The sequence below is a fragment of the Protopterus annectens genome, chromosome 14.part0 (genome assembly GCF_019279795.1).
Source record: "Protopterus annectens isolate FY-2018-M chromosome 14.part0, PAN1.0, whole genome shotgun sequence".
Taxonomy (NCBI): Eukaryota; Metazoa; Chordata; order Ceratodontiformes; family Protopteridae; genus Protopterus; species Protopterus annectens.
This window is the reverse complement of record NC_056748.1, coordinates 925,542,877-925,553,716: the sequence shown is the minus strand read 5'-3', so window position 1 is coordinate 925,553,716 and position 10,840 is coordinate 925,542,877.

Here is a 10,840-nt window from a genome sequence, read left to right as displayed (position 1 = left end):
GGTTCATGATTTGATATAGAACTAAATGATTACATCCTACACACATTTCCACTTCCTAGAGTGTATCTCCCTCCCTACAAACTGATCCTTACACCACCACATGTTAATAAATCATTGCTTAGTTGTTTCTCCCCTTCTGTGGCATTTCTTTTCTATTCAATTTCCTCTGTGCACAGTATCTTAGTGTTTTAATTTGTGGTTTTAAATTTGTATTAGAGATTGCTGTTATTTTTGTGGAGATTTTCCTCCAGGCCTCCACTGAAAATAGGCACATGCCTGTCAAGATATATTGGTCAACAAATGCAAAGTAAAAAATATATATATATAAAACATATATAGCATTATAAGGTTTTCCGGCTTGGGAAAACCTGGATGGAAAAGTATTTGTAACCTTTCAGTCCTTCCTTCAAAATGGGATTATAAACCAGCTGGGTCCCGGGGTTTTCATTTCTGTTACTATGTATTGTCATTCAAAGTTGCTTTCTTTCCCTTCTACTTGGGCCATTACCTAAGTCTTTGGAGACTGACAACTCTTTTACTGTGCTCTATTAGAGAGCTACTGAGGCTTAAATGTCAAAAAACCTAATAACCTAAAAGCACTGACAGACTGAGTGAAAAAGGATTGCCATTAAATATCTGAATCCTGTCTTTACAAAAACTGCAATTTAAATAGTACTTTGAAGTTGAAGAAGAAAAGGCATGTATGGCATCTAGAAAAATGACGCACTACACAAATCAGACAGTATAACTTGCACAAAAAATGCTATTATGTCCAGAAGTTCTAAAGGTAAGCAGTTATTCTGAGTGCTGCCACTTAAGGACATAGAGAAAAGATCCTGCATGACAAAGTAGGCATTATAATTTCATCTTCTGGATGCACAGAAGGACAGTGAGAAAGAGAGAACATGGTGAAAAAAGCCCATCAGTATACCCCCACCAGGTTATTCTGGTTTAAAACAAATTAAAAATTACTAGTAACTGCTTATATTTATTTTTTACTTATTGGCTTTTGTTTACCAGAAAAGGTTCATTAAGCAGTATCCTTTTTCAGTGGAGATCCGGGGAGAAAAGGTCCATTATATAAACATTGCGGACTACATTTGCATTGTTACATCATTATTACTCGATTTCATTCCTGAGCAACTGTTCCATTATTTAGACATCCTTGACATTTTCTACATCATTTTCAAACAGTTTTGATTAAAAATAACAGTTACATGGTTTGTATATTCTTTTGTTTTTGTTTTAATACAGACAGGTATATGTAGTGCAACATTGTCAATATGCATAGATTGTTACGTTTTATGTAAGAAAACGTGTTACTATAAAGATGTGTTAAAAATCTAGAACATAGGAAGATAAGATAAATAGTCAGAGCAGCCCAAATAAAGGAAGGGGGGGGAGAGGTTCAAGGAAGGTAAAGGAGATGAGATAATAGAGGAGGGTATAGTTGTGATAATAGTACATTAAAGTTTACACAGCAGAGAAGTATGCACTAATTAATACAGCTATATTAGTACCAGTTTAACAAGGGGATGTGCAGGTGCAGAGCCATTTGTTTATCAGGTGTTGCTTCAGTTGGCATTTAAAGTCTTTCAGGGTACAGACTATTCTTAAGTGGAGTGGGATGGTATTCCAGCTATTAGCAATGCAGTGTGAATACAGTGTGTATCCTGCATTGCTGTTCAATTTACCTATGAAGCATAATGGTTTGTGAGTGAAGTGTAGAGGTCTGTTAACAGTGTAAGGCTGAATGATGGAGTGAAGAGATAGGAATCTATCAGGGTTGTGCAGTTGATCAAAGGCTGTAATTAATTGTGACTACAATAGAGAATTATGTAGTATGAGCCAATTTAGTTGTTTTAGAGAGAGGCAGTGATGTGATCATACATACAAATATTTCAAGCATGGGCATTAATTCCCTTCTAGCCTGCCAATTTACCAAAACAGTTGTTCCCATAATAGGTGTCCAGGCTGTTATTAAAAATATATAAACTAGTGCTTGTTTTAGTGTAGTTTGGTAGTCTGTTCCGTGTATCACCTGCTCTCTCAGGGAACCAATCAGTATGTTTCTCATTCCTATAGAATCTTCTACATAGCTTGTCTGATGATTCTCTACTCTTTTTTCTCAAAAATGTTTTTTATTTTTATTTTTAATAATAATAATAACAGTAGTAACATATTTATAATCATAACAGAAAAATAACTATATACAGAGTCCATAACAAAGTTAAATGTATATATACATTCAGGAAATCATTTAAAAATTTTGCAATAATAAGTATAGCTTTTCCCAAGCAATTAACTTGCGTGTTAAGTTTTTCGTTTTAAGCTTTATGCTAGAAATTTCTTTTTCACATAGATCTGTGGCTAAATATATAAATTCATTATTAAAAGAGAGAGGAGAGTTGGTTTTCCAATTTTTTGTTACAACTTTTCTTGCAACTACAAGAATTGACCATAATATATGTACTTGAATTTTGGGTATAACCTCTGGTATTGGTACACTAAACAAAATGAGAGAGTTAGAAATTATACAATTATCATTCCACAAGGCTTTACAAACATTTTCAAATTAATTCCAAAACTAAGATAGCAATCTGCATGTAACAATCATATGATACCAGTCAGCATCTATTGCTTTACATCTCCAACATTTCGTATCATTTTTTTAATACATTTTTGCAATTCTTTGTGGTGTGAAATAACATCTGTGGAGGAATTTCCAAGTATATATCTTCCAGTAGGGAGAGATTGTTGTTTTCCTTATTGATTTTAGGAGAAGCTTTTTATTGTTAGTAGTAAATTCTTCTTTATTTATTTTAGTAGAGTACTCCCAATAAGAGGCATTTATAAAACTAAAATCAAATCTAATAGCTTTATAAACTTCAACATTAGTTCTAGTATTTTAGGTATATTATTTCCACGAGTTTGCAAAGTGAATATAGTTTTGTTATAAATGAATTTGCTACAGGTTTGTGTGTCTATCCAGTTATGATTACGTAAGCCATACCTGGCAATTAAATAGTTAGCTGGATGAATTTTATTAGGGGAAAAATTGATTCCAGTATAATAAATCACTATCTTTAAATTCAAGGATTTTGTTAATATCAAAGGTAATTAAGCACTCATTAGTGTAGGCAACTGGAAAGGCAGATAATAAGTTTTTAACTAACTGGTTGGATTGAGTAAATCTCTTAAAGTTTGTTAGTATTAGGTTAATGAAGGACAAGGATTTTAATTTCTGTTTATTTTGCATATATATTTTTAGTGACCATGTAAAGATATTTCCATGTATTGTAATGAGAGGTTCAATTAGCATTTTGTTATTGGTTAATACAATTTTTTTTCATGTATTAATTTCCAATATGAATTATATGAGAAATTTAAACCATAGAAAAAGTGTGTTAAAGATATCAGCATTTATATAAAAACAAATATTAGGGAAACTAATGCCTCCTTCTTATCAATTTGCAGTGTGTCTTTGCAAAGATATCGTGGGTTTTGGGGGGTGCCAGAGGAATTTTAATAGAATATCATTGATCTTTTTGAAACTTTTTTAGGTGGGGAAATGATCAGAGACTGGCTGATATAAAGGATTTTGGGTAATAATGTCATTTTGACTAACATTAGCCTATCTTCAAAGGTAAAATAAAGTTTGTTCCAGTTATCTATGAGGTTAGTGATTGAGTTTGTTAGGTTACTATAGTTTATAGATAATGTTTTCTTAAGATTTGAATTAATGTAGACACCTAGATATTTAATATGTGTAATATCCCAATTGAAGTGTTTATAATTTCTGATTTTATACTCACGGTGGTGGTGCTGCGGTAGCGTTGTCACCTCACCGTAAGACGCTGTCCAGTTCGATTCTCAGCTAGAGTGTCTTCTGCATGGAGACATGCTTGAATGGGTGTACCTTCATTGAAGGTTGTGCATCAGGCCTGGCAAGCCGGTACGTAAAAATCAACTGCCAATCATTAGCGGACCGGAGTTCCACTGTGGCGACCCCTAACCAGGAAAAGCCGAAAGATACAAACAAACATTTTTATTTATTAAGAGAGTTTGGGTTTTGTTATGATTGACTTTTAATCCTGACAAATTTTCAAATAGGTCTAGAGCTTTAAGTAGGTGGCCCAAAGATGTTTCAATGTCTCTGCTAGTTAGTAATAGATCATCAGCAAATAGTTGAATCTTTGGGGATAGGTCATTATTGTGATCATAACTATTATATGGAGGTTATTTCTAATATAATTAGCCAATGGTTCTATGGCTAATGCAAAAAGTAATGGAGAACGGGGACAGCCTTGTTTTGTGCCTTTTATGAGTTAAAAGGAAGAGGATAGGAAAGAACCTATTTTTACAAAAGAGACAGAGTCTTCACAAAGCTTTGCAATTAGTTTTAGAAAGTCTGGAGAAAAGTTATACTGTTTTAATACTCTAAATAAGTAAGACCAGCTAAGTGAATCAAATGCTTTATCTATATCAAGACTCATTATGGTTAATTCATTTTTATTTTTGTGCAAATGGTACACAGGAGCATGCCAAGGCTGTATAAAGAGCTCCACATAAACAAGTCAGTTAATAAATCCACAAATCCACAAGTTAGAAGCAGTTCAAAATTGTATTTTAATGGATAAAAAATGTTTATTTTTATTTGCTATGTCTATTAGGGATAAAAGTCTTATTATGTTGTCTTGGACTTTTCTATGTTTTATAAAACCTGTCTGGTCTTCTTCAATTAGACTAGGTATAATGGAATTGATTATATTTGCTATTATGCTCATAAAATCTTATAATCTATGTTTAAAAGTGAGATGGGTCTATAAGAAGAACAGGAAGTAGGTTCTTTATTAGGTTTAAGTATAGGTGAGATGAGATAGTACTTCCATGATGGTAGACTAATAAACGTATTATTAATTTCATGAAATGTACTTAATAATATTTTAATATGTTGCCAGAGAAGATTTTATATATTTCGGGAATCAGGCCATCTAAACCTGGTGATTTACTATTTTTTAATTTATTTATTTGATCTTTTAGTTCTTTAAATGTAAAAGGTCTATCAATTTTGGCTATGTTTTCAGGGGATAGGGTCTTTGGGATATTATCTATTAAGAATTTATCTAGAGTTCCATTTTTGCTGATTGATTTAGGGGTATTTAAGTTCTCATAATGTTTCCTGAAACAATATAATATGCTGTTCATATCAGAAGCTTTTATTTTCCTCTTGTTTTCAACATATATAATTTCTTTTATATGATTCCTTTCATTTAAACATTTAGACCTTACAGCAATTTTATGTAAGCTTTTAGGATTGATAGAATATGAATATAGTTTTTTTTTTATAGATTTATAGATATTTTATGCTGCAAAATGTTTTGGTGTTCTTTGTTTAGTTTGTTTATATTATCTAGGGCTTTTTGTTTTTGAATATAAGATTACATTTTAGATTATCTATTTCATTTTGAATATCTTCTTATCTTTTATTTCATTATTTTCTTTTTTGTATATACCAGTTTTTAACCTTCCCATATAACACAACTTTTAGGGTGTCCCATAAAACTGTGTCTGATACCTCTTCATTTTTGTTTATCTCTAGAAATTGATTTATTTCAGTTAGCATTCAATCTTGAAAGTCTTTTATTCTTGTAATATAAGCTGGTATTCTTTGCCAATGATTTACGGTTTCTGTGTGAAAAGTTATATTAAAAGTAATAGTGTTGTGGTCAGACAGGGGGCAGGATATTAAAAGTACATTTTCTATTTTTGATTGTATGGAGTTTGATATTAAAACTTTGTCAATATTAGTTTGTGTCCGAAATCTATATGAGTAGTGGGAAAACTTTAGGGAAGAGGGAAGTTGTACATGATATATATCTTTTTAATTTCTCATATTGATGTAGTTGTGTAAGTGTCTTGCTGTAGGGGAAATTTTAAAGGATTTAGTATTCGTTGTTTCACTAGAAGAAAAGATACAATCAAAGTCTCCTGCAAATATAATTTCTCCTCTAGAGTGTAAGGTTATAGTGTCTAAGTATTTCCTTACCATTTTTGTACCAGATCCGGGAATCCAATAAGAGTTTATAAGTGTATAGTATTTTTTTTTTCAAGTTTAGCTACTGCTAATGATAGCATTCCACCTTTGTCCATGTATGAGTCTATGATTTCTGGGATTATCAGGCTTTTTTTTCCAAAGGATTAACACACCTGTATTTTATATTTTTTATTATAAGCTTATTTAAATCTTGTGATATTAGATGTGTCTCTTGAAGCAATTTTATATCTGCCTTATGTAAGGAGAGATACTTATTAATACTTGCTCTCTTGATATGGTTATTCAGCCCATTTACATTTATTGATAGACATTTATATGTTAACATAATTTAATGTATTGGGTAGTATCAAAACATTTATAATGATCTCCTAAGAGATTTGTAGTATAAGTTGAAATAAAATTTCTTATGGACAGAATTTCTATAACTAATAAAACATTTCTATATTATTTACATTAACAACCTTCTTCATGGAACCTAATGTTCCTGGCTTAATATGTATTACATATAAGCCACAGATCTGCCAACCCATATCTTTTAGGGGTAGATCTCTGCTACTGCATAATTAGCTATTATTTGGAGAAGAAAGAGAGGGATAATGTAGAACCTATGTAATCTAGCAAACTGTTTGAAGCATTTACATATAAGGTAAAATACCCTAGAATTATTGTGCTTAAACATCTTGGAAATAATAATAACAAACTTCTAAAACATGAGTATGTAAAATACAACCTGACTATGAATTGAGGTATGTGTTTCATTGCAATCTAATATTTTAAGAACTTGAATGATGTCTAGTAAAATCACACCTTATAACTGCTTTCCAAAGTTCAGCAAGGTACAGCAAATAACCAAAATCAGTAACTACAGTATATCTACAATAAAAATATAATTGCTTGCATAAGTACTTGTTATTTTATGTCATAGACTACAGCATATTGTATTAACAGTGTGGTACAATGTTCTGTTATGTTTTATAGAAACAGATGTATTGTTTCACTTGTTTATATTTATTATATATTACTTATTGATAGAAATAATAAGGCATACCTTATGGGTAAATATAGCCATGGGAGTATGAAACTTCTTGAAAAAAAGGGGGGAGGGTGGCCAGCATACTATCAATTCAAAGTAGATTTGTGTTTCTATAAATATTTGAATAATCAGTCAAGGCAATATGCTGAAACTAAGGGATGACACTGTTACTGTTAGTCTATTGATGAGTGATGAGAACAAAAGGCAGCAAGAGACAAATATACAGACTGCAGAATCTTGAAATAAAATGGAGTTAAATAGGTCTGTTGTTCTTAAAACCTATGGAGTTAAATAGGTCTGTTGTTCTTAAAAAACAATATATCTCATTTGAAAAAACAATATATCTCATTTGAAAATAGAATCAGCTTACACGTTTTACATTAGACCATGTCATCATAGTTTGTATAATGCAATAAGCTGTCAAACAAGTTTAAAAGTCTATCTTGTTGCAAAGCAGTTCATGTGAGTCTACAACATTGTTAAAGAATTAAACTTCTTCAGCTCATTATAAGAGTTATATGTATCTGTGAAGCAAACATGAATGACCACTATAATTATAAATCTAGAGGTATGAGTCTATTTAAATTATACAGAATCTATGAGACATGAGTGCTTCAGATTTCTTATATGCAGGCAGCAGTGATGAAAGTGTATAATCAGTTATGGTAACAAGTGCGAGAAATAAATCGCTATGTAGTATTGTTTTAATATGCTTTTCATTAAGTTTCAGCCTTTACTTGTTTTGAAGGACCAAAAGAATCACTTACATGTGTTTTCTTTTGTAATATACAGGATCATTTTATGTTATGAGCTACTCTGCTATTTCAGTTGCATTCCGGTTGGTCTGGAGGTTCCGGAAGTTAGAGAAGAGTTCAAGGGTCAATTGCAACTTCCTCCAAGGCGTCGCAGCTGTTCCCATGTGAAAATGAAGCCTTAAATGAAGGTGGATAGCTCAAGCCAGTTTCCAAAAGGTTCCAAGTGAAGATTTAAGGTACAAGGATGGGAATGATTACTTAGGAAATGCTCATGAATGTATTAAACATCTGCATTTAACACAGTTGTTTTTGATGTAAAATGGCAAAATTAGCAACAAAAAACTCCAAATAGTTAAAAGCAACCATACCATAGAAGTTTCAGTTCAAAACAGGTCAACAAAAGCACCCACCATAGCAAACATCCCTAAGCAGAGAATATAAACAGTATCTAGTAAATGGTCAGAACAAGTGTAACAAAAGGCTTTAGACCCTCTCATGAATCCAGAGCAGAAACACGCTGGAGTATAATTTCACAAATATACAAGTAGACATAATAGTCTATGTCAGCAGCATTCATTTATGACGCCCCCTTTACTCTTTAAATATTTAGAGCAAGTAATCAAAATGAAGCTTAGATAATGCAAATTATTAATGTATAGTAACTTGTGTTTTATCAAAATATCCTACAACACTTGTCAAATTTGTTGATTGAGGTTTATGTAACTGTTTGTTGTTGTTATATTATAAAATTATTAATGACAAGTAAAGAATAAGGAACAAAGTTTTTACCTTATTTATCATTTTAGATGTTTTTATGAAATCAAAGAGTATCTATTTAGTGAAATTAAGAGAAAAATCAAGTAAATTTATTTATTTGTCTCTGGATTTCTTTTTCTCTTTAACAGATCAGTCAGGTTTTGCTGCTTGTCTTTTTAATGTAGAGGTAGTATCCATTTGTTCTTCTGTATTTATCAGTTTTTTCTTCTTTATAAAGGTATTTAGCTTATTCAAGAGTTTCAAAAGTTATTTTTCTCTCTTGCAGGCAGAGTCTTATTTTGGCAGGATATGTCAGATGTGCCTTGATATCAGCTTGTTTTAGTGTTTTAATAAGGGGAATGAAAGTTTTCCTTTTTGCAAGAACAGCAGTGGAGTAGTCATTATCAAATCTGACTATCTGGTCATTTATTTTCAAGGAAGAGAGAGCCCAAGCAGATTTTAAAATAAGATTGTTGTCCACGCTAGATATAAGTTCTACAATGATAGATCTTGGATATATATTCTTACTGTTGGATGGGGCTGTGGATAGTGATATGTGGGCTCTCTTGAAGCCAAATGAGAGAGCCTCTGGTAAATTTAAAGTTTTGGGAAGCCATGCTGTTAAAAAATGTACTGCAATATCTCCTTCCATTCCTTTTGGTATACCATAGATCCTGATATTATTTCTTCTGGACCAATTTTCTAAATCATCCACTTTATTAATAAATTGTTGTTTTGTTGTAGAAGATGTTCAATGTTTTTCTCTCCCTCTATCAGTCTACAGTTGATATCTGAGACTGATTCATCTAGTGCTGATAACTGGATTTTTTGCTTTTTTAACATATCACTCAATATTTCAATTTGCTTATTTGAATCTTCCTTAATTTTGTCCATTTTTGTATCTAGTTTGTCCATTTTTGTTATTAGGTCTTGAATATTTGTAAGAATTGAGTGTATCTCCTTCTTCATAGAGTTGCCCTGCTGTGTAGATTTGAGAAGGCTCATCTTTTTTCAGATGTAGTTCTCCCTTTCTTTTTCTTGTTAATTATGACAGGAAAATATAAACTTTATATATTGAAAAATACACCAAAAGAAAGCTTTCGAGTTCCAGTTTATAAATCAGTTACTTTGAAGTTATCTTTGGTGATTTTTGAAAATAACTCCTGCCAGAATAATTACAGAACTGCAGAGCAGAGAAATTATGCTGTGTTCAGGCTTCCATCCAAGCCACGCCCCAATTCTGTATTACTTTTTGATAACCCCAAACATTCCCAGAGATAGTTGTCTCTAAATGCCCTATATACCTGAATAAGATCTCCATTTAAATATCTGTAAGACACACTGTACAAGTCCAGATATTTTAGTCTTTCATAATAGCTTAAAATTTCACATATGTGAGTGCCCTCAGTGTATTTCTGCTTTACTCTTTCCAGTTTACTCATGCTTGTTTTTGTATAAGGTTTCCATATTGTTATTCCATACTCAAGTTAGAGCCTAATGTAGTTAACAAACAATGACTTCATCATTTCTGATTTCCTAAATTTTATAAATCTTTTTTATACAACATATAGTTTTATAACTATCATTAACCAATTGGTTGATATGATTAGAAAATCTCAAAGCTAAATCTACCCATATACCGAGCTCCTTAAATGAATGTACAATTTCAATCACTGTGGCTGTATTAAATATTCACCTTTCAATTTATGTCTCCCAAATCTCATATGCTTAGTTTTGATGTATTTATCAGCATATTATTACCCTGTGCCCAAATGGTCAATTTAGTCTAGTTCTTTTGCAGGCATGCCCTATTTGTAACATGTGTAATCAGTTTACCCAGTTTCAGGTCATCTGCATACAGCACTGCAAAACACTTCAGATGAAAAAGATAGGTCTGAAATATACAATCTAAACAAGTAAGGGCCTAGGACAGAGCCCTGTGGGACACACTAACTGTAACCAAGAATTTCACCTGTCCATGTCCTATTTAAAGTCATGCAGCTATCAATATTATCAAGAGTAAATCAATACCTAGCTGTTGTAATTTATTAATCAGTGTTTTATTTATGATCTTGTGAAATGCTGAACTTAAATCTATATAAATTATATCACAGCACAATGTTTCATACATAGGTTATATTGTTATACAGCATCATGTTACAGATGGTAATAGATTTATTTTCAACAAATGCATGCTGACTTCTGGTTTCAAGTCGCAACCTTTCCAGTTCTGACAAT